The sequence below is a fragment of the Phocoena phocoena genome, unplaced genomic scaffold, assembly GCF_963924675.1.
Source record: "Phocoena phocoena unplaced genomic scaffold, mPhoPho1.1 SCAFFOLD_270, whole genome shotgun sequence".
NCBI classification, from domain to species: Eukaryota; Metazoa; Chordata; class Mammalia; order Artiodactyla; family Phocoenidae; genus Phocoena; species Phocoena phocoena.
Window position 1 is genome coordinate 97,501 of NW_027077516.1, and position 19,500 is coordinate 117,000.

Genomic DNA, 19,500 nt, shown 5'->3' on the forward strand with positions numbered 1-19,500 from the left:
CCGTCTACGGCCATACCACCCTGAACGCGCCCGATCTCGTCTGATCTCGGAAGCTAAGCAGGGTCGGGCCTGGTTAGTACTTGGATGGGAGACCGCCTGGGAATACCGGGTGCTGTAGGCTTTTTGCCTCCCGCTCCGCCTTCTCCTTTACTCGCCCGCGGGCGGTGGCCGCCGGCTCCGCCCCCGCCGGGCCCCGCTGCAGGCCCCACCTCCTCAGGCCCCTCCCACCACGGCGCGCGTGCGCCGGAGGGGCCGCTCCCCGCCGGCCCGGCCGGCCGGGCGGCCAGAAGGCGGCCCCGGAAGGCAGCCGCACCCCGGACGCTCCCGGGGTGGCTGGCCCGGACCCAGAATCCGCCGCGGGCCCGGTTGCCGTCCTTTCGGCCAGCGAGCCCCTCGACCTGCACCTGGCCGCCCCCACTGGCGCCCAGCCCCGCTGCCGCCACCTGTGCGCCGGTGTGTCCCGCCACAGCTCCCTCCGGCAGAAGCCCCGCCTCCGCCGTGTCGCCGCGGCCGGGTGCGGGAGCGGGATCGAGGGCCGGGGCCGCTTCCCCGGGCCTGCCGGCCACCAGGGGCGGGCTCCTGAGCTCGGCGGGTGGTGTGCGGGCAAGGGTGGCCTTGCCGGGGCTGAGGGGCCGTGGCGACGCAATGGTGGCTCCCAGTGGCTTCGGGCCAGCTGCTGTCGGGCAGCAGGGCCGGCCCGGGCTGCGGCCGGGCTGCGCCTAGCGCCGCGTGGGCGGGCAGGGGCGATGCCCCAGGGACCGCGGGCCCCGGGCCCCGAAGCCTCCGGGGCCACGTCCCTGTGAGCGACGTGCGGGATCTTGGGCGGGGCGCCAAGCGCCGAAGGGTTTGCTGGGTCACGCCGGCCCTCGGCTGGGAGGTGGTGGCCAAACCCTCCGCCACCGCCCGATACCCGAGACGTCCGTTCCCCCTGCCTGGGCGGGCTGACCGCCGGGCTGGCTGGCCCTAAGGCGCCAGCGCCAGCGCAACTGGGCCTCAAGAGGCAGCCCGCGGTCCCCGCCCCCGTCTACGGCCATACCACCCTGAACGCGCCCGATCTCGTCTGATCTCGGAAGCTAAGCAGGGTCGGGCCTGGTTAGTACTTGGATGGGAGACCGCCTGGGAATACCGGGTGCTGTAGGCTTTTTGCCTCCCGCTCCACCTTCTCCTTTACTCGCCCGCGGGCGGTGGCCGCCGGCTCCGCCCCCGCCGGGCCCCGCTGCAGGCCCCACCTCCTCAGGCCCCTCCCACCACGGCGCGCGTGCGCCGGAGGGGCCGCTCCCCGCCGGCCCGGCCGGCCGGGCGGCCAGAAGGCGGCCCCGGAAGGCAGCCGCACCCCGGACGCTCCCGGGGTGGCTGGCCCGGACCCAGAATCCGCCGCGGGCCCGGTTGCCGTCCTTTCGGCCAGCGAGCCCCTCGACCTGCACCTGGCCGCCCCCACTGGCGCCCAGCCCCGCTGCCGCCACCTGTGCGCCGGTGTGTCCCGCCACAGCTCCCTCCGGCAGAAGCCCCGCCTCCGCCGTGTCGCCGCGGCCGGGTGCGGGAGCGGGATCGAGGGCCGGGGCCGCTTCCCCGGGCCTGCCGGCCACCAGGGGCGGGCTCCTGAGCTCGGCGGGTGGTGTGCGGGCAAGGGTGGCCTTGCCGGGGCTGAGGGGCCGTGGCGACGCAATGGTGGCTCCCAGTGGCTTCGGGCCAGCTGCTGTCGGGCAGCAGGGCCGGCCCGGGCTGCGGCCGGGCTGCGCCTAGCGCCGCGTGGGCGGGCAGGGGCGATGCCCCAGGGACCGCGGGCCCCGGGCCCCGAAGCCTCCGGGGCCACGTCCCTGTGAGCGACGTGCGGGATCTTGGGCGGGGCGCCAAGCGCCGAAGGGTTTGCTGGGTCACGCCGGCCCTCGGCTGGGAGGTGGTGGCCAAACCCTCCGCCACCGCCCGATACCCGAGACGTCCGTTCCCCCTGCCTGGGCGGGCTGACCGCCGGGCTGGCTGGCCCTAAGGCGCCAGCGCCAGCGCAACTGGGCCTCAAGAGGCAGCCCGCGGTCCCCGCCCCCGTCTACGGCCATACCACCCTGAACGCGCCCGATCTCGTCTGATCTCGGAAGCTAAGCAGGGTCGGGCCTGGTTAGTACTTGGATGGGAGACCGCCTGGGAATACCGGGTGCTGTAGGCTTTTTGCCTCCCGCTCCGCCTTCTCCTTTACTCGCCCGCGGGCGGTGGCCGCCGGCTCCGCCCCCGCCGGGCCCCGCTGCAGGCCCCACCTCCTCAGGCCCCTCCCACCACGGCGCGCGTGCGCCGGAGGGGCCGCTCCCCGCCGGCCCGGCCGGCCGGGCGGCCAGAAGGCGGCCCCGGAAGGCAGCCGCACCCCGGACGCTCCCGGGGTGGCTGGCCCGGACCCAGAATCCGCCGCGGGCCCGGTTGCCGTCCTTTCGGCCAGCGAGCCCCTCGACCTGCACCTGGCCGCCCCCACTGGCGCCCAGCCCCGCTGCCGCCACCTGTGCGCCGGTGTGTCCCGCCACAGCTCCCTCCGGCAGAAGCCCCGCCTCCGCCGTGTCGCCGCGGCCGGGTGCGAGAGCGGGATCGAGGGCCGGGGCCGCTTCCCCGGGCCTGCCGGCCACCAGGGGCGGGCTCCTGAGCTCGGCGGGTGGTGTGCGGGCAAGGGTGGCCTTGCCGGGGCTGAGGGGCCGTGGCGACGCAATGGTGGCTCCCAGTGGCTTCGGGCCAGCTGCTGTCGGGCAGCAGGGCCGGCCCGGGCTGCGGCCGGGCTGCGCCTAGCGCCGCGTGGGCGGGCAGGGGCGATGCCCCAGGGACCGCGGGCCCCGGGCCCCGAAGCCTCCGGGGCCACGTCCCTGTGAGCGACGTGCGGGATCTTGGGCGGGGCGCCAAGCGCCGAAGGGTTTGCTGGGTCACGCCGGCCCTCGGCTGGGAGGTGGTGGCCAAACCCTCCGCCACCGCCCGATACCCGAGACGTCCGTTCCCCCTGCCTGGGCGGGCTGACCGCCGGGCTGGCTGGCCCTAAGGCGCCAGCGCCAGCGCAACTGGGCCTCAAGAGGCAGCCCGCGGTCCCCGCCCCCGTCTACGGCCATACCACCCTGAACGCGCCCGATCTCGTCTGATCTCGGAAGCTAAGCAGGGTCGGGCCTGGTTAGTACTTGGATGGGAGACCGCCTGGGAATACCGGGTGCTGTAGGCTTTTTGCCTCCCGCTCCGCCTTCTCCTTTACTCGCCCGCGGGCGGTGGCCGCCGGCTCCGCCCCCGCCGGGCCCCGCTGCAGGCCCCACCTCCTCAGGCCCCTCCCACCACGGCGCGCGTGCGCCGGAGGGGCCGCTCCCCGCCGGCCCGGCCGGCCGGGCGGCCAGAAGGCGGCCCCGGAAGGCAGCCGCACCCCGGACGCTCCCGGGGTGGCTGGCCCGGACCCAGAATCCGCCGCGGGCCCGGTTGCCGTCCTTTCGGCCAGCGAGCCCCTCGACCTGCACCTGGCCGCCCCCACTGGCGCCCAGCCCCGCTGCCGCCACCTGTGCGCCGGTGTGTCCCGCCACAGCTCCCTCCGGCAGAAGCCCCGCCTCCGCCGTGTCGCCGCGGCCGGGTGCGGGAGCGGGATCGAGGGCCGGGGCCGCTTCCCCGGGCCTGCCGGCCACCAGGGGCGGGCTCCTGAGCTCGGCGGGTGGTGTGCGGGCAAGGGTGGCCTTGCCGGGGCTGAGGGGCCGTGGCGACGCAATGGTGGCTCCCAGTGGCTTCGGGCCAGCTGCTGTCGGGCAGCAGGGCCGGCCCGGGCTGCGGCCGGGCTGCGCCTAGCGCCGCGTGGGCGGGCAGGGGCGATGCCCCAGGGACCGCGGGCCCCGGGCCCCGAAGCCTCCGGGGCCACGTCCCTGTGAGCGACGTGCGGGATCTTGGGCGGGGCGCCAAGCGCCGAAGGGTTTGCTGGGTCACGCCGGCCCTCGGCTGGGAGGTGGTGGCCAAACCCTCCGCCACCGCCCGATACCCGAGACGTCCGTTCCCCCTGCCTGGGCGGGCGGCGGGGTCCCGCCGGGGCGTGCTGACCGCCGGGCTGGCTGGCCCTAAGGCGCCAGCGCCAGCGCAACTGGGCCTCAAGAGGCAGCCCGCGGTCCCCGCCCCCGTCTACGGCCATACCACCCTGAACGCGCCCGATCTCGTCTGATCTCGGAAGCTAAGCATGGTCGGGCCTGGTTAGTACTTGGATGGGAGACCGCCTGGGAATACCGGGTGCTGTAGGCTTTTTGCCTCCCGCTCCGCCTTCTCCTTTACTCGCCCGCGGGCGGTGGCCGCCGGCTCCGCCCCCGCCGGGCCCCGCTGCAGGCCCCACCTCCTCAGGCCCCTCCCACCACGGCGCGCGTGCGCCGGAGGGGCCGCTCCCCGCCGGCCCGGCCGGCCGGGCGGCCAGAAGGCGGCCCCGGAAGGCAGCCGCACCCCGGACGCTCCCGGGGTGGCTGGCCCGGACCCAGAATCCGCCGCGGGCCCGGTTGCCGTCCTTTCGGCCAGCGAGCCCCTCGACCTGCACCTGGCCGCCCCCACTGGCGCCCAGCCCCGCTGCCGTCACCTGTGCGCCGGTGTGTCCCGCCACAGCTCCCTCCGGCAGAAGCCCCGCCTCCGCCGTGTCGCCGCGGCCGGGTGCGGGAGCGGGATCGAGGGCCGGGGCCGCTTCCCCGGGCCTGCCGGCCACCAGGGGCGGGCTCCTGAGCTCGGCGGGTGGTGTGCGGGCAAGGGTGGCCTTGCCGGGGCTGAGGGGCCGTGGCGACGCAATGGTGGCTCCCAGTGGCTTCGGGCCAGCTGCTGTCGGGCAGCAGGGCCGGCCCGGGCTGCGGCCGGGCTGCGCCTAGCGCCGCGTGGGCGGGCAGGGGCGATGCCCCAGGGACCGCGGGCCCCGGGCCCCGAAGCCTCCGGGGCCACGTCCCTGTGAGCGACGTGCGGGATCTTGGGCGGGGCGCCAAGCGCCGAAGGGTTTGCTGGGTCACGCCGGCCCTCGGCTGGGAGGTGGTGGCCAAACCCTCCGCCACCGCCCGATACCCGAGACGTCCGTTCCCCCTGCCTGGGCGGGCTGACCGCCGGGCTGGCTGGCCCTAAGGCGCCAGCGCCAGCGCAACTGGGCCTCAAGAGGCAGCCCGCGGTCCCCGGCCCCGTCTACGGCCATACCACCCTGAACGCGCCCGATCTCGTCTGATCTCGGAAGCTAAGCAGGGTCGGGCCTGGTTAGTACTTGGATGGGAGACCGCCTGGGAATACCGGGTGCTGTAGGCTTTTTGCCTCCCGCTCCGCCTTCTCCTTTACTCGCCCGCGGGCGGTGGCCGCCGGCTCCGCCCCCGCCGGGCCCCGCTGCAGGCCCCACCTCCTCAGGCCCCTCCCACCACGGCGCGCGTGCGCCGGAGGGGCCGCTCCCCGCCGGCCCGGCCGGCCGGGCGGCCAGAAGGCGGCCCCGGAAGGCAGCCGCACCCCGGACGCTCCCGAGGTGGCTGGCCCGGACCCAGAATCCGCCGCGGGCCCGGTTGCCGTCCTTTCGGCCAGCGAGCCCCTCGACCTGCACCTGGCCGCCCCCACTGGCGCCCAGCCCCGCTGCCGCCACCTGTGCGCCGGTGTGTCCCGCCACAGCTCCCTCCGGCAGAAGCCCCGCCTCCGCCGTGTCGCCGCGGCCGGGTGCGGGAGCGGGATCGAGGGCCGGGGCCGCTTCCCCGGGCCTGCCGGCCACCAGGGGCGGGCTCCTGAGCTCGGCGGGTGGTGTGCGGGCAAGGGTGGCCTTGCCGGGGCTGAGGGGCCGTGGCGACGCAATGGTGGCTCCCAGTGGCTTCGGGCCAGCTGCTGTCGGGCAGCAGGGCCGGCCCGGGCTGCGGCCGGGCTGCGCCTAGCGCCGCGTGGGCGGGCAGGGGCGATGCCCCAGGGACCGCGGGCCCCGGGCCCCGAAGCCTCCGGGGCCACGTCCCTGTGAGCGACGTGCGGGATCTTGGGCGGGGCGCCAAGCGCCGAAGGGTTTGCTGGGTCACGCCGGCCCTCGGCTGGGAGGTGGTGGCCAAACCCTCCGCCACCGCCCGATACCCGAGACGTCCGTTCCCCCTGCCTGGGCGGGCTGACCGCCGGGCTGGCTGGCCCTAAGGCGCCAGCGCCAGCGCAACTGGGCCTCAAGAGGCAGCCCGCGGTCCCCGCCCCCGTCTACGGCCATACCACCCTGAACGCGCCCGATCTCGTCTGATCTCGGAAGCTAAGCAGGGTCGGGCCTGGTTAGTACTTGGATGGGAGACCGCCTGGGAATACCGGGTGCTGTAGGCTTTTTGCCTCCCGCTCCGCCTTCTCCTTTACTCGCCCGCGGGCGGTGGCCGCCGGCTCCGCCCCCGCCGGGCCCCGCTGCAGGCCCCACCTCCTCAGGCCCCTCCCACCACGGCGCGCGTGCGCCGGAGGGGCCGCTCCCCGCCGGCCCGGCCGGCCGGGCGGCCAGAAGGCGGCCCCGGAAGGCAGCCGCACCCCGGACGCTCCCGGGGTGGCTGGCCCGGACCCAGAATCCGCCGCGGGCCCGGTTGCCGTCCTTTCGGCCAGCGAGCCCCTCGACCTGCACCTGGCCGCCCCCACTGGCGCCCAGCCCCGCTGCCGCCACCTGTGCGCCGGTGTGTCCCGCCACAGCTCCCTCCGGCAGAAGCCCCGCCTCCGCCGTGTCGCCGCGGCCGGGTGCGGGAGCGGGATCGAGGGCCGGGGCCGCTTCCCCGGGCCTGCCGGCCACCAGGGGCGGGCTCCTGAGCTCGGCGGGTGGTGTGCGGGCAAGGGTGGCCTTGCCGGGGCTGAGGGGCCGTGGCGACGCAATGGTGGCTCCCAGTGGCTTCGGGCCAGCTGCTGTCGGGCAGCAGGGCCGGCCCGGGCTGCGGCCGGGCTGCGCCTAGCGCCGCGTGGGCGGGCAGGGGCGATGCCCCAGGGACCGCGGGCCCCGGGCCCCGAAGCCTCCGGGGCCACGTCCCTGTGAGCGACGTGCGGGATCTTGGGCGGGGCGCCAAGCGCCGAAGGGTTTGCTGGGTCACGCCGGCCCTCGGCTGGGAGGTGGTGGCCAAACCCTCCGCCACCGCCCGATACCCGAGACGTCCGTTCCCCCTGCCTGGGCGGGCTGACCGCCGGGCTGGCTGGCCCTAAGGCGCCAGCGCCAGCGCAACTGGGCCTCAAGAGGCAGCCCACGGTCCCCGCCCCCGTCTACGGCCATACCACCCTGAACGCGCCCGATCTCGTCTGATCTCGGAAGCTAAGCAGGGTCGGGCCTGGTTAGTACTTGGATGGGAGACCGCCTGGGAATACCGGGTGCTGTAGGCTTTTTGCCTCCCGCTCCGCCTTCTCCTTTACTCGCCCGCGGGCGGTGGCCGCCGGCTCCGCCCCCGCCGGGCCCCGCTGCAGGCCCCACCTCCTCAGGCCCCTCCCACCACGGCGCGCGTGCGCCGGAGGGGCCGCTCCCCGCCGGCCCGGCCGGCCGGGCGGCCAGAAGGCGGCCCCGGAAGGCAGCCGCACCCCGGACGCTCCCGGGGTGGCTGGCCCGGACCCAGAATCCGCCGCGGGCCCGGTTGCCGTCCTTTCGGCCAGCGAGCCCCTCGACCTGCACCTGGCCGCCCCCACTGGCGCCCAGCCCCGCTGCCGCCACCTGTGCGCCGGTGTGTCCCGCCACAGCTCCCTCCGGCAGAAGCCCCGCCTCCGCCGTGTCGCCGCGGCCGGGTGCGGGAGCGGGATCGAGGGCCGGGGCCGCTTCCCCGGGCCTGCCGGCCACCAGGGGCGGGCTCCTGAGCTCGGCGGGTGGTGTGCGGGCAAGGGTGGCCTTGCCGGGGCTGAGGGGCCGTGGCGACGCAATGGTGGCTCCCAGTGGCTTCGGGCCAGCTGCTGTCGGGCAGCAGGGCCGGCCCGGGCTGCGGCCGGGCTGCGCCTAGCGCCGCGTGGGCGGGCAGGGGCGATGCCCCAGGGACCGCGGGCCCCGGGCCCCGAAGCCTCCGGGGCCACGTCCCTGTGAGCGACGTGCGGGATCTTGGGCGGGGCGCCAAGCGCCGAAGGGTTTGCTGGGTCACGCCGGCCCTCGGCTGGGAGGTGGTGGCCAAACCCTCCGCCACCGCCCGATACCCGAGACGTCCGTTCCCCCTGCCTGGGCGGGCTGACCGCCGGGCTGGCTGGCCCTAAGGCGCCAGCGCCAGCGCAACTGGGCCTCAAGAGGCAGCCCGCGGTCCCCGCCCCCGTCTACGGCCATACCACCCTGAACGCGCCCGATCTCGTCTGATCTCGGAAGCTAAGCAGGGTCGGGCCTGGTTAGTACTTGGATGGGAGACCGCCTGGGAATACCGGGTGCTGTAGGCTTTTTGCCTCCCGCTCCGCCTTCTCCTTTACTCGCCCGCGGGCGGTGGCCGCCGGCTCCGCCCCCGCCGGGCCCCGCTGCAGGCCCCACCTCCTCAGGCCCCTCCCACCACGGCGCGCGTGCGCCGGAGGGGCCGCTCCCCGCCGGCCCGGCCGGCCGGGCGGCCAGAAGGCGGCCCCGGAAGGCAGCCGCACCCCGGACGCTCCCGGGGTGGCTGGCCCGGACCCAGAATCCGCCGCGGGCCCGGTTGCCGTCCTTTCGGCCAGCGAGCCCCTCGACCTGCACCTGGCCGCCCCCACTGGCGCCCAGCCCCGCTGCCGCCACCTGTGCGCCGGTGTGTCCCGCCACAGCTCCCTCCGGCAGAAGCCCCGCCTCCGCCGTGTCGCCGCGGCCGGGTGCGGGAGCGGGATCGAGGGCCGGGGCCGCTTCCCCGGGCCTGCCGGCCACCAGGGGCGGGCTCCTGAGCTCGGCGGGTGGTGTGCGGGCAAGGGTGGCCTTGCCGGGGCTGAGGGGCCGTGGCGACGCAATGGTGGCTCCCAGTGGCTTCGGGCCAGCTGCTGTCGGGCAGCAGGGCCGGCCCGGGCTGCGGCCGGGCTGCGCCTAGCGCCGCGTGGGCGGGCAGGGGCGATGCCCCAGGGACCGCGGGCCCCGGGCCCCGAAGCCTCCGGGGCCACGTCCCTGTGAGCGACGTGCGGGATCTTGGGCGGGGCGCCAAGCGCCGAAGGGTTTGCTGGGTCACGCCGGCCCTCGGCTGGGAGGTGGTGGCCAAACCCTCCGCCACCGCCCGATACCCGAGACGTCCGTTCCCCCTGCCTGGGCGGGCTGACCGCCGGGCTGGCTGGCCCTAAGGCGCCAGCGCCAGCGCAACTGGGCCTCAAGAGGCAGCCCGCGGTCCCCGCCCCCGTCTACGGCCATACCACCCTGAACGCGCCCGATCTCGTCTGATCTCGGAAGCTAAGCAGGGTCGGGCCTGGTTAGTACTTGGATGGGAGACCGCCTGGGAATACCGGGTGCTGTAGGCTTTTTGCCTCCCGCTCCGCCTTCTCCTTTACTCGCCCGCGGGCGGTGGCCGCCGGCTCCGCCCCCGCCGGGCCCCGCTGCAGGCCCCACCTCCTCAGGCCCCTCCCACCACGGCGCGCGTGCGCCGGAGGGGCCGCTCCCCGCCGGCCCGGCCGGCCGGGCGGCCAGAAGGCGGCCCCGGAAGGCAGCCGCACCCCGGACGCTCCCGGGGTGGCTGGCCCGGACCCAGAATCCGCCGCGGGCCCGGTTGCCGTCCTTTCGGCCAGCGAGCCCCTCGACCTGCACCTGGCCGCCCCCACTGGCGCCCAGCCCCGCTGCCGCCACCTGTGCGCCGGTGTGTCCCGCCACAGCTCCCTCCGGCAGAAGCCCCGCCTCCGCCGTGTCGCCGCGGCCGGGTGCGGGAGCGGGATCGAGGGCCGGGGCCGCTTCCCCGGGCCTGCCGGCCACCAGGGGCGGGCTCCTGAGCTCGGCGGGTGGTGTGCGGGCAAGGGTGGCCTTGCCGGGGCTGAGGGGCCGTGGCGACGCAATGGTGGCTCCCAGTGGCTTCGGGCCAGCTGCTGTCGGGCAGCAGGGCCGGCCCGGGCTGCGGCCGGGCTGCGCCTAGCGCCGCGTGGGCGGGCAGGGGCGATGCCCCAGGGACCGCGGGCCCCGGGCCCCGAAGCCTCCGGGGCCACGTCCCTGTGAGCGACGTGCGGGATCTTGGGCGGGGCGCCAAGCGCCGAAGGGTTTGCTGGGTCACGCCGGCCCTCGGCTGGGAGGTGGTGGCCAAACCCTCCGCCACCGCCCGATACCCGAGACGTCCGTTCCCCCTGCCTGGGCGGGCTGACCGCCGGGCTGGCTGGCCCTAAGGCGCCAGCGCCAGCGCAACTGGGCCTCAAGAGGCAGCCCGCGGTCCCCGCCCCCGTCTACGGCCATACCACCCTGAACGCGCCCGATCTCGTCTGATCTCGGAAGCTAAGCAGGGTCGGGCCTGGTTAGTACTTGGATGGGAGACCGCCTGGGAATACCGGGTGCTGTAGGCTTTTTGCCTCCCGCTCCACCTTCTCCTTTACTCGCCCGCGGGCGGTGGCCGCCGGCTCCGCCCCCGCCGGGCCCCGCTGCAGGCCCCACCTCCTCAGGCCCCTCCCACCACGGCGCGCGTGCGCCGGAGGGGCCGCTCCCCGCCGGCCCGGCCGGCCGGGCGGCCAGAAGGCGGCCCCGGAAGGCAGCCGCACCCCGGACGCTCCCGGGGTGGCTGGCCCGGACCCAGAATCCGCCGCGGGCCCGGTTGCCGTCCTTTCGGCCAGCGAGCCCCTCGACCTGCACCTGGCCGCCCCCACTGGCGCCCAGCCCCGCTGCCGCCACCTGTGCGCCGGTGTGTCCCGCCACAGCTCCCTCCGGCAGAAGCCCCGCCTCCGCCGTGTCGCCGCGGCCGGGTGCGGGAGCGGGATCGAGGGCCGGGGCCGCTTCCCCGGGCCTGCCGGCCACCAGGGGCGGGCTCCTGAGCTCGGCGGGTGGTGTGCGGGCAAGGGTGGCCTTGCCGGGGCTGAGGGGCCGTGGCGACGCAATGGTGGCTCCCAGTGGCTTCGGGCCAGCTGCTGTCGGGCAGCAGGGCCGGCCCGGGCTGCGGCCGGGCTGCGCCTAGCGCCGCGTGGGCGGGCAGGGGCGATGCCCCAGGGACCGCGGGCCCCGGGCCCCGAAGCCTCCGGGGCCACGTCCCTGTGAGCGACGTGCGGGATCTTGGGCGGGGCGCCAAGCGCCGAAGGGTTTGCTGGGTCACGCCGGCCCTCGGCTGGGAGGTGGTGGCCAAACCCTCCGCCACCGCCCGATACCCGAGACGTCCGTTCCCCCTGCCTGGGCGGGCTGACCGCCGGGCTGGCTGGCCCTAAGGCGCCAGCGCCAGCGCAACTGGGCCTCAAGAGGCAGCCCGCGGTCCCCGCCCCCGTCTACGGCCATACCACCCTGAACGCGCCCGATCTCGTCTGATCTCGGAAGCTAAGCAGGGTCGGGCCTGGTTAGTACTTGGATGGGAGACCGCCTGGGAATACCGGGTGCTGTAGGCTTTTTGCCTCCCGCTCCGCCTTCTCCTTTACTCGCCCGCGGGCGGTGGCCGCCGGCTCCGCCCCCGCCGGGCCCCGCTGCAGGCCCCACCTCCTCAGGCCCCTCCCACCACGGCGCGCGTGCGCCGGAGGGGCCGCTCCCCGCCGGCCCGGCCGGCCGGGCGGCCAGAAGGCGGCCCCGGAAGGCAGCCGCACCCCGGACGCTCCCGGGGTGGCTGGCCCGGACCCAGAATCCGCCGCGGGCCCGGTTGCCGTCCTTTCGGCCAGCGAGCCCCTCGACCTGCACCTGGCCGCCCCCACTGGCGCCCAGCCCCGCTGCCGCCACCTGTGCGCCGGTGTGTCCCGCCACAGCTCCCTCCGGCAGAAGCCCCGCCTCCGCCGTGTCGCCGCGGCCGGGTGCGGGAGCGGGATCGAGGGCCGGGGCCGCTTCCCCGGGCCTGCCGGCCACCAGGGGCGGGCTCCTGAGCTCGGCGGGTGGTGTGCGGGCAAGGGTGGCCTTGCCGGGGCTGAGGGGCCGTGGCGACGCAATGGTGGCTCCCAGTGGCTTCGGGCCAGCTGCTGTCGGGCAGCAGGGCCGGCCCGGGCTGCGGCCGGGCTGCGCCTAGCGCCGCGTGGGCGGGCAGGGGCGATGCCCCAGGGACCGCGGGCCCCGGGCCCCGAAGCCTCCGGGGCCACGTCCCTGTGAGCGACGTGCGGGATCTTGGGCGGGGCGCCAAGCGCCGAAGGGTTTGCTGGGTCACGCCGGCCCTCGGCTGGGAGGTGGTGGCCAAACCCTCCGCCACCGCCCGATACCCGAGACGTCCGTTCCCCCTGCCTGGGCGGGCTGACCGCCGGGCTGGCTGGCCCTAAGGCGCCAGCGCCAGCGCAACTGGGCCTCAAGAGGCAGCCCGCGGTCCCCGCCCCCGTCTACGGCCATACCACCCTGAACGCGCCCGATCTCGTCTGATCTCGGAAGCTAAGCAGGGTCGGGCCTGGTTAGTACTTGGATGGGAGACCGCCTGGGAATACCGGGTGCTGTAGGCTTTTTGCCTCCCGCTCCGCCTTCTCCTTTACTCGCCCGCGGGCGGTGGCCGCCGGCTCCGCCCCCGCCGGGCCCCGCTGCAGGCCCCACCTCCTCAGGCCCCTCCCACCACGGCGCGCGTGCGCCGGAGGGGCCGCTCCCCGCCGGCCCGGCCGGCCGGGCGGCCAGAAGGCGGCCCCGGAAGGCAGCCGCACCCCGGACGCTCCCGGGGTGGCTGGCCCGGACCCAGAATCCGCCGCGGGCCCGGTTGCCGTCCTTTCGGCCAGCGAGCCCCTCGACCTGCACCTGGCCGCCCCCACTGGCGCCCAGCCCCGCTGCCGCCACCTGTGCGCCGGTGTGTCCCGCCACAGCTCCCTCCGGCAGAAGCCCCGCCTCCGCCGTGTCGCCGCGGCCGGGTGCGGGAGCGGGATCGAGGGCCGGGGCCGCTTCCCCGGGCCTGCCGGCCACCAGGGGCGGGCTCCTGAGCTCGGCGGGTGGTGTGCGGGCAAGGGTGGCCTTGCCGGGGCTGAGGGGCCGTGGCGACGCAATGGTGGCTCCCAGTGGCTTCGGGCCAGCTGCTGTCGGGCAGCAGGGCCGGCCCGGGCTGCGGCCGGGCTGCGCCTAGCGCCGCGTGGGCGGGCAGGGGCGATGCCCCAGGGACCGCGGGCCCCGGGCCCCGAAGCCTCCGGGGCCACGTCCCTGTGAGCGACGTGCGGGATCTTGGGCGGGGCGCCAAGCGCCGAAGGGTTTGCTGGGTCACGCCGGCCCTCGGCTGGGAGGTGGTGGCCAAACCCTCCGCCACCGCCCGATACCCGAGACGTCCGTTCCCCCTGCCTGGGCGGGCTGACCGCCGGGCTGGCTGGCCCTAAGGCGCCAGCGCCAGCGCAACTGGGCCTCAAGAGGCAGCCCGCGGTCCCCGCCCCCGTCTACGGCCATACCACCCTGAACGCGCCCGATCTCGTCTGATCTCGGAAGCTAAGCAGGGTCGGGCCTGGTTAGTACTTGGATGGGAGACCGCCTGGGAATACCGGGTGCTGTAGGCTTTTTGCCTCCCGCTCCGCCTTCTCCTTTACTCGCCCGCGGGCGGTGGCCGCCGGCTCCGCCCCCGCCGGGCCCCGCTGCAGGCCCCACCTCCTCAGGCCCCTCCCACCACGGCGCGCGTGCGCCGGAGGGGCCGCTCCCCGCCGGCCCGGCCGGCCGGGCGGCCAGAAGGCGGCCCCGGAAGGCAGCCGCACCCCGGACGCTCCCGGGGTGGCTGGCCCGGACCCAGAATCCGCCGCGGGCCCGGTTGCCGTCCTTTCGGCCAGCGAGCCCCTCGACCTGCACCTGGCCGCCCCACTGGCGCCCAGCCCCGCTGCCGCCACCTGTGCGCCGGTGTGTCCCGCCACAGCTCCCTCCGGCAGAAGCCCCGCCTCCGCCGTGTCGCCGCGGCCGGGTGCGGGAGCGGGATCGAGGGCCGGGGCCGCTTCCCCGGGCCTGCCGGCCACCAGGGGCGGGCTCCTGAGCTCGGCGGGTGGTGTGCGGGCAAGGGTGGCCTTGCCGGGGCTGAGGGGCCGTGGCGACGCAATGGTGGCTCCCAGTGGCTTCGGGCCAGCTGCTGTCGGGCAGCAGGGCCGGCCCGGGCTGCGGCCGGGCTGCGCCTAGCGCCGCGTGGGCGGGCAGGGGCGATGCCCCAGGGACCGCGGGCCCCGGGCCCCGAAGCCTCCGGGGCCACGTCCCTGTGAGCGACGTGCGGGATCTTGGGCGGGGCGCCAAGCGCCGAAGGGTTTGCTGGGTCACGCCGGCCCTCGGCTGGGAGGTGGTGGCCAAACCCTCCGCCACCGCCCGATACCCGAGACGTCCGTTCCCCCTGCCTGGGCGGGCTGACCGCCGGGCTGGCTGGCCCTAAGGCGCCAGCGCCAGCGCAACTGGGCCTCAAGAGGCAGCCCGCGGTCCCCGCCCCCGTCTACGGCCATACCACCCTGAACGCGCCCGATCTCGTCTGATCTCGGAAGCTAAGCAGGGTCGGGCCTGGTTAGTACTTGGATGGGAGACCGCCTGGGAATACCGGGTGCTGTAGGCTTTTTGCCTCCCGCTCCGCCTTCTCCTTTACTCGCCCGCGGGCGGTGGCCGCCGGCTCCGCCCCCGCCGGGCCCCGCTGCAGGCCCCACCTCCTCAGGCCCCTCCCACCACGGCGCGCGTGCGCCGGAGGGGCCGCTCCCCGCCGGCCCGGCCGGCCGGGCGGCCAGAAGGCGGCCCCGGAAGGCAGCCGCACCCCGGACGCTCCCGGGGTGGCTGGCCCGGACCCAGAATCCGCCGCGGGCCCGGTTGCCGTCCTTTCGGCCAGCGAGCCCCTCGACCTGCACCTGGCCGCCCCCACTGGCGCCCAGCCCCGCTGCCGCCACCTGTGCGCCGGTGTGTCCCGCCACAGCTCCCTCCGGCAGAAGCCCCGCCTCCGCCGTGTCGCCGCGGCCGGGTGCGGGAGCGGGATCGAGGGCCGGGGCCGCTTCCCCGGGCCTGCCGGCCACCAGGGGCGGGCTCCTGAGCTCGGCGGGTGGTGTGCGGGCAAGGGTGGCCTTGCCGGGGCTGAGGGGCCGTGGCGACGCAATGGTGGCTCCCAGTGGCTTCGGGCCAGCTGCTGTCGGGCAGCAGGGCCGGCCCGGGCTGCGGCCGGGCTGCGCCTAGCGCCGCGTGGGCGGGCAGGGGCGATGCCCCAGGGACCGCGGGCCCCGGGCCCCGAAGCCTCCGGGGCCACGTCCCTGTGAGCGACGTGCGGGATCTTGGGCGGGGCGCCAAGCGCCGAAGGGTTTGCTGGGTCACGCCGGCCCTCGGCTCGGGGAGGTGGTGGCCAAACCTCCGCCACCGCCCGATACCCGAGACGTCCGTTCCCCCTGCCTGGGCGGGCTGACCGCCGGGCTGGCTGGCCCTAAGGCGCCAGCGCCAGCGCAACTGGGCCTCAAGAGGCAGCCCGCGGTCCCCGCCCCGTCTACGGCCATACCACCCTGAACGCGCCCGATCTCGTCTGATCTCGGAAGCTAAGCAGGGTCGGGCCTGGTTAGTACTTGGATGGGAGACCGCCTGGAATACCGGGTGCTGTAGGCTTTTTGCCTCCCGCTCCGCCTTCTCCTTTACTCGCCCGCGGGCGGTGGCCGCCGGCTCCGCCCCCGCCGGGCCCCGCTGCAGGCCCCACCTCCTCAGGCCCCTCCCACCACGGCGCGCGTGCGCCGGAGGGCCGCTCCCGCCGGCCCGGCCGGCCGGGCGGCCAGAAGGCGGCCCCGGAAGGCAGCCGCACCCCGGACGCTCCCGGGGTGGCTGGCCCGGACCCAGAATCCGCCGCGGGCCCGGTTGCCGTCCTTTCGGCCAGCGAGCCCCTCGACCTGCACCTGGCCGCCCCCACTGGCGCCCAGCCCCGCTGCCGCCACCTGTGCGCCGGTGTGTCCCGCCACAGCTCCCTCCGGCAGAAGCCCCGCCTCCGCCGTGTCGCCGCGGCCGGGTGCGGGAGCGGGATCGAGGGCCGGGGCCGCTTCCCCGGGCCTGCCGGCCACCAGGGGCGGGCTCCTGAGCTCGGCGGGTGGTGTGCGGGCAAGGGTGGCCTTGCCGGGGCTTGAGGGGCCGTGGCGACGCAATGGTGGCTCCCAGTGGCTTCGGGCCAGCTGCTGTCGGGCAGCAGGGCCGGCCCGGCTGCGGCCGGGCTGCGCCTAGCGCCGCGTGGGCGGGCAGGGGCGATGCCCCAGGGACCGCGGGCCCCGGGCCCCGAAGCCTCCGGGGCCACGTCCCTGTGAGCGACGTGCGGGATCTTGGGCGGGGCGCCAAGCGCCGAAGGGTTTGCTGGGTCACGCCGGCCCTCGGCTGGGAGGTGGTGGCCAAACCCTCCGCCACCGCCCGATACCCGAGACGTCCGTTCCCCCTGCCTGGGCGGGCTGACCGCCGGGCTGGCTGGCCCTAAGGCGCCAGCGCCAGCGCAACTGGGCCTCAAGAGGCAGCCCGCGGTCCCCGCCCCCGTCTACGGCCATACCACCCTGAACGCGCCCGATCTCGTCTGATCTCGGAAGCTAAGCAGGGTCGGGCCTGGTTAGTACTTGGATGGGAGACCGCCTGGGAATACCGGGTGCTGTAGGCTTTTTGCCTCCCGCTCCGCCTTCTCCTTACTCGCCCCGCGGGCGGTGGCCGCCGGCTCCGCCCCCGCCGGGCCCCGCTGCAGGCCCCACCTCCTCAGGCCCCTCCCACCACGGCGCGCGTGCGCCGGAGGGGCCGCTCCCCGCCGGCCCGGCCGGCCGGGCGGCCAGAAGGCGGCCCCGGAAGGCAGCCGCACCCCGGACGCTCCCGGGGTGGCTGGCCCGGACCCAGAATCCGCCGCGGGCCCGGTTGCCGTCCTTTCGGCCAGCGAGCCCCTCGACCTGCACCTGGCCGCCCCCACTGGCGCCCAGCCCCGCTGCCGCCACCTGTGCGCCGGTGTGTCCCGCCACAGCTCCCTCCGGCAGAAGCCCCGCCTCCGCCGTGTCGCCGCGGCCGGGTGCGGGAGCGGGATCGAGGGCCGGGGCCGCTTCCCCGGGCCTGCCGGCCACCAGGGGCGGGCTCCTGAGCTCGGCGGGTGGTGTGCGGGCAAGGGTGGCCTTGCCGGGGCTGAGGGGCCGTGGCGACGCAATGGTGGCTCCCAGTGGCTTCGGGCCAGCTGCTGTCGGGCAGCAGGGCCGGCCCGGGCTGCGGCCGGGCTGCGCCTAGCGCCGCGTGGGCGGGCAGGGGCGATGCCCCAGGGACCGCGGGCCCCGGGCCCCGAAGCCTCCGGGGCCACGTCCCTGTGAGCGACGTGCGGGATCTTGGGCGGGGCGCCAAGCGCCGAAGGGTTTGCTGGGTCACGCCGCCCTCGGCTGGGAGGTGGTGGCCAAACCCTCCGCCACCGCCCGATACCCGAGACGTCCGTTCCCCCTGCCTGGGCGGGCTGACCGCCGGGCTGGCTGGCCCTAAGGCGCCAGCGCCAGCGCAACTGGGCCTCAAGAGGCAGCCCGCGGTCCCCGCCCCCGTCAAACGGCCATACCACCCTGAAACGCGCCCGATCTCGTCTGATCTCGGAAGCTAAGCAGGGTCGGGCCTGGTTAGTACTTGGATGGGAGACCGCCTGGGAATACCGGGTGCTGTAGGCTTTTTGCCTCCCGCTCCGCCTTCTCCTTTACTCGCCCGCGGGCGGTGGCCGCCGGCTCCGCCCCCGCCGGGCCCCGCTGCAGGCCCCACCTCCTCAGGCCCCTCCCACCACGGCGCGCGTGCGCCGGAGGGGCCGCTCCCCGCCGGCCCGGCCGGCCGGGCGGCCAGAAGGCGGCCCCGGAAGGCAGCCGCACCCCGGACGCTCCCCGGGGTGGCTGGCCCGGACCCAGAATCCGCCGCGGGCCCGGTTGCCGTCCTTTCGGCCAGCGAGCCCCTCGACCTGCACCTGGCCGCCCCCACTGGCGCCCAGCCCCGCTGCCGCCACCTGTGCGCCGGTGTGTCCCGCCACAGCTCCCTCCGGCAGAAGCCCCGCCTCCGCCGTGTCGCCGCGGCCGGGTGCGGGAGCGGGATCGAGGGCCGGGGCCGCTTCCCCGGGCCTGCCGGCCACCAGGGGCGGGCTCCTGAGCTCGGCGGGTGGTGTGCGGGCAAGGGTGGCCTTGCCGGGGCTGAGGGGCCGTGGCGACGCAATGGTGGCTCCCAGTGGCTTCGGGCCAGCTGCTGTCGGGCAGCAGGGCCGGCCCGGGCTGCGGCCGGGCTGCGCCTAGCGCCGCGTGGGCGGGCAGGGGCGATGCCCCAGGGACCGCGGGCCCCGGGCCCCGAAGCCTCCGGGGCCACGTCCCTGTGAGCGACGTGCGGGATCTTGGGCGGGGCGCCAAGCGCCGAAGGGTTTGCTGGGTCACGCCGGCCCTCGGCTGGGAGGTGGTGGCCAAACCCTCCGCCACCGCCCGATACCCGAGACGTCCGTTCCCCCTGCCTGGGCGGGCTGACCGCCGGGCTGGCTGGCCCTAAGGCGCCAGCGCCAGCGCAACTGGGCCTCAAGAGGCAGCCCGCGGTCCCCGCCCCCGTCTACGGCCATACCACCCTGAACGCGCCCGATCTCGTCTGATCTCGGAAGCTAAGCAGGGTCGGGCCTGGTTAGTACTTGGATGGGAGACCGCCTGGGAATACCGGGTGCTGTAGGCTTTTTGCCTCCCGCTCCGCCTTCTCCTTTACTCGCCCGCGGGCGGTGGCCGCCGGCTCCGCCCCCGCCGGGCCCCGCTGCAGGCCCCACCTCCTCAGGCCCCTCCCACCACGGCGCGCGTGCGCCGGAGGGGCCGCTCCCCGCCGGCCCGGCCGGCCGGGCGGCCAGAAGGCGGCCCCGGAAGGCAGCCGCACCCCGGACGCTCCCGGGGTGGCTGGCCCGGACCCAGAATCCGCCGCGGGCCCGGTTGCCGTCCTTTCGGCCAGCGAGCCCCTCGACCTGCACCTGGCCGCCCCCACTGGCGCCCAGCCCCGCTGCCGCCACCTGTGCGCCGGTGTGTCCCGCCACAGCTCCCTCCGGCAGAAGCCCCGCCTCCGCCGTGTCGCCGCGGCCGGGTGCGGGAGCGGGGATCGAGGGCCGGGGCCGCTTCCCCGGGCCTGCCGGCCACCAGGGGCGGGCTCCTGAGCTCGGCGGGTGGTGTGCGGGCAAGGGTGGCCTTGCCGGGGCTGAGGGGCCGTGGCGACGCAATGGTGGCTCCCAGTGGCTTCGGGCCAGCTGCTGTCGGCAGCAGGGCCGGCCCGGGCTGCGGCCGGGCTGCGGCCTAGCGCCGCGTGGGCGGGCAGGGGCGATGCCCAGGGACCGCGGGCCCCGGGCCCCGAAGCCTCCGGGGCCACGTCCCTGTGAGCGACGTGCGGGATCTTGGGCGGGGCGCCAAGCGCCGAAGGGTTTGCTGGGTCACGCCGGCCCTCGGCTGGGAGGTGGTGGCCAAACCCTCCGCCACCGCCCGATACCCGAGACGTCCGTTCCCCCTGCCTGGGCGGGCTGACCGCCGGGCTGGCTGGCCCTAAGGCGCCAGCGCCAGCGCAACTGGGCCTCAAGAGGCAGCCCGCGGTCCCCGCCCCGTCTACGGCCATACCACCCTGAACGCGCCCGATCTCGTCTGATCTCGGAAGCTAAGCAGGGTCGGGCCTGGTTAGTACTTGGATGGGAGACCGCCTGG

General features: G+C 76.7%; 19 non-coding genes and 1 pseudogene across 19 annotated transcripts; all 20 read left to right on the forward strand.

Annotated features, from left to right (window-relative positions):
- The first annotated feature begins 2 nt into the window (after positions 1-2).
- Positions 3-121, forward strand: LOC136143388 (5S ribosomal RNA). The gene has a single exon (XR_010657979.1). It is a non-coding gene; the product is annotated as a 5S ribosomal RNA (ribosomal RNA).
- A 901-nt stretch (positions 122-1,022) lies between these two features.
- LOC136143389 (5S ribosomal RNA) lies at positions 1,023-1,141 on the forward strand. Its single transcript, XR_010657980.1, has one exon. It is a non-coding gene; the product is annotated as a 5S ribosomal RNA (ribosomal RNA).
- Positions 1,142-2,042: 901 nt separating this feature from the next.
- On the forward strand, positions 2,043-2,161 carry LOC136143390 (5S ribosomal RNA). The gene has a single exon (XR_010657981.1). It is a non-coding gene; the product is annotated as a 5S ribosomal RNA (ribosomal RNA).
- A 901-nt stretch (positions 2,162-3,062) lies between these two features.
- LOC136143391 (5S ribosomal RNA) lies at positions 3,063-3,181 on the forward strand. Its single transcript, XR_010657982.1, has one exon. It is a non-coding gene; the product is annotated as a 5S ribosomal RNA (ribosomal RNA).
- Positions 3,182-4,105: 924 nt separating this feature from the next.
- Positions 4,106-4,224, forward strand: LOC136143410 (5S ribosomal RNA). The gene has a single exon (XR_010658001.1). It is a non-coding gene; the product is annotated as a 5S ribosomal RNA (ribosomal RNA).
- A 901-nt stretch (positions 4,225-5,125) lies between these two features.
- On the forward strand, positions 5,126-5,244 carry LOC136143392 (5S ribosomal RNA). Its single transcript, XR_010657983.1, has one exon. It is a non-coding gene; the product is annotated as a 5S ribosomal RNA (ribosomal RNA).
- A 901-nt stretch (positions 5,245-6,145) lies between these two features.
- LOC136143393 (5S ribosomal RNA) lies at positions 6,146-6,264 on the forward strand. The gene has a single exon (XR_010657984.1). It is a non-coding gene; the product is annotated as a 5S ribosomal RNA (ribosomal RNA).
- Positions 6,265-7,165: 901 nt separating this feature from the next.
- LOC136143394 (5S ribosomal RNA) lies at positions 7,166-7,284 on the forward strand. The gene has a single exon (XR_010657985.1). It is a non-coding gene; the product is annotated as a 5S ribosomal RNA (ribosomal RNA).
- Positions 7,285-8,185: 901 nt separating this feature from the next.
- LOC136143395 (5S ribosomal RNA) lies at positions 8,186-8,304 on the forward strand. The gene has a single exon (XR_010657986.1). It is a non-coding gene; the product is annotated as a 5S ribosomal RNA (ribosomal RNA).
- Positions 8,305-9,205: 901 nt separating this feature from the next.
- LOC136143396 (5S ribosomal RNA) lies at positions 9,206-9,324 on the forward strand. Its single transcript, XR_010657987.1, has one exon. It is a non-coding gene; the product is annotated as a 5S ribosomal RNA (ribosomal RNA).
- A 901-nt stretch (positions 9,325-10,225) lies between these two features.
- Positions 10,226-10,344, forward strand: LOC136143398 (5S ribosomal RNA). Its single transcript, XR_010657989.1, has one exon. It is a non-coding gene; the product is annotated as a 5S ribosomal RNA (ribosomal RNA).
- Positions 10,345-11,245: 901 nt separating this feature from the next.
- Positions 11,246-11,364, forward strand: LOC136143399 (5S ribosomal RNA). The gene has a single exon (XR_010657990.1). It is a non-coding gene; the product is annotated as a 5S ribosomal RNA (ribosomal RNA).
- A 901-nt stretch (positions 11,365-12,265) lies between these two features.
- Positions 12,266-12,384, forward strand: LOC136143400 (5S ribosomal RNA). The gene has a single exon (XR_010657991.1). It is a non-coding gene; the product is annotated as a 5S ribosomal RNA (ribosomal RNA).
- Positions 12,385-13,285: 901 nt separating this feature from the next.
- LOC136143401 (5S ribosomal RNA) lies at positions 13,286-13,404 on the forward strand. The gene has a single exon (XR_010657992.1). It is a non-coding gene; the product is annotated as a 5S ribosomal RNA (ribosomal RNA).
- A 900-nt stretch (positions 13,405-14,304) lies between these two features.
- On the forward strand, positions 14,305-14,423 carry LOC136143402 (5S ribosomal RNA). The gene has a single exon (XR_010657993.1). It is a non-coding gene; the product is annotated as a 5S ribosomal RNA (ribosomal RNA).
- A 901-nt stretch (positions 14,424-15,324) lies between these two features.
- Positions 15,325-15,442, forward strand: LOC136143331 (5S ribosomal RNA). Its single transcript, XR_010657944.1, has one exon. It is a non-coding gene; the product is annotated as a 5S ribosomal RNA (ribosomal RNA).
- Positions 15,443-16,341: 899 nt separating this feature from the next.
- Positions 16,342-16,460, forward strand: LOC136143403 (5S ribosomal RNA). The gene has a single exon (XR_010657994.1). It is a non-coding gene; the product is annotated as a 5S ribosomal RNA (ribosomal RNA).
- Positions 16,461-17,361: 901 nt separating this feature from the next.
- LOC136143347 (5S ribosomal RNA) lies at positions 17,362-17,481 on the forward strand. Its single transcript, XR_010657959.1, has one exon. It is a non-coding gene; the product is annotated as a 5S ribosomal RNA (ribosomal RNA).
- Positions 17,482-18,383: 902 nt separating this feature from the next.
- LOC136143404 (5S ribosomal RNA) lies at positions 18,384-18,502 on the forward strand. Its single transcript, XR_010657995.1, has one exon. It is a non-coding gene; the product is annotated as a 5S ribosomal RNA (ribosomal RNA).
- A 900-nt stretch (positions 18,503-19,402) lies between these two features.
- Positions 19,403-19,500, forward strand: LOC136143381 (5S ribosomal RNA; annotated as a pseudogene; the record flags this gene model as incomplete).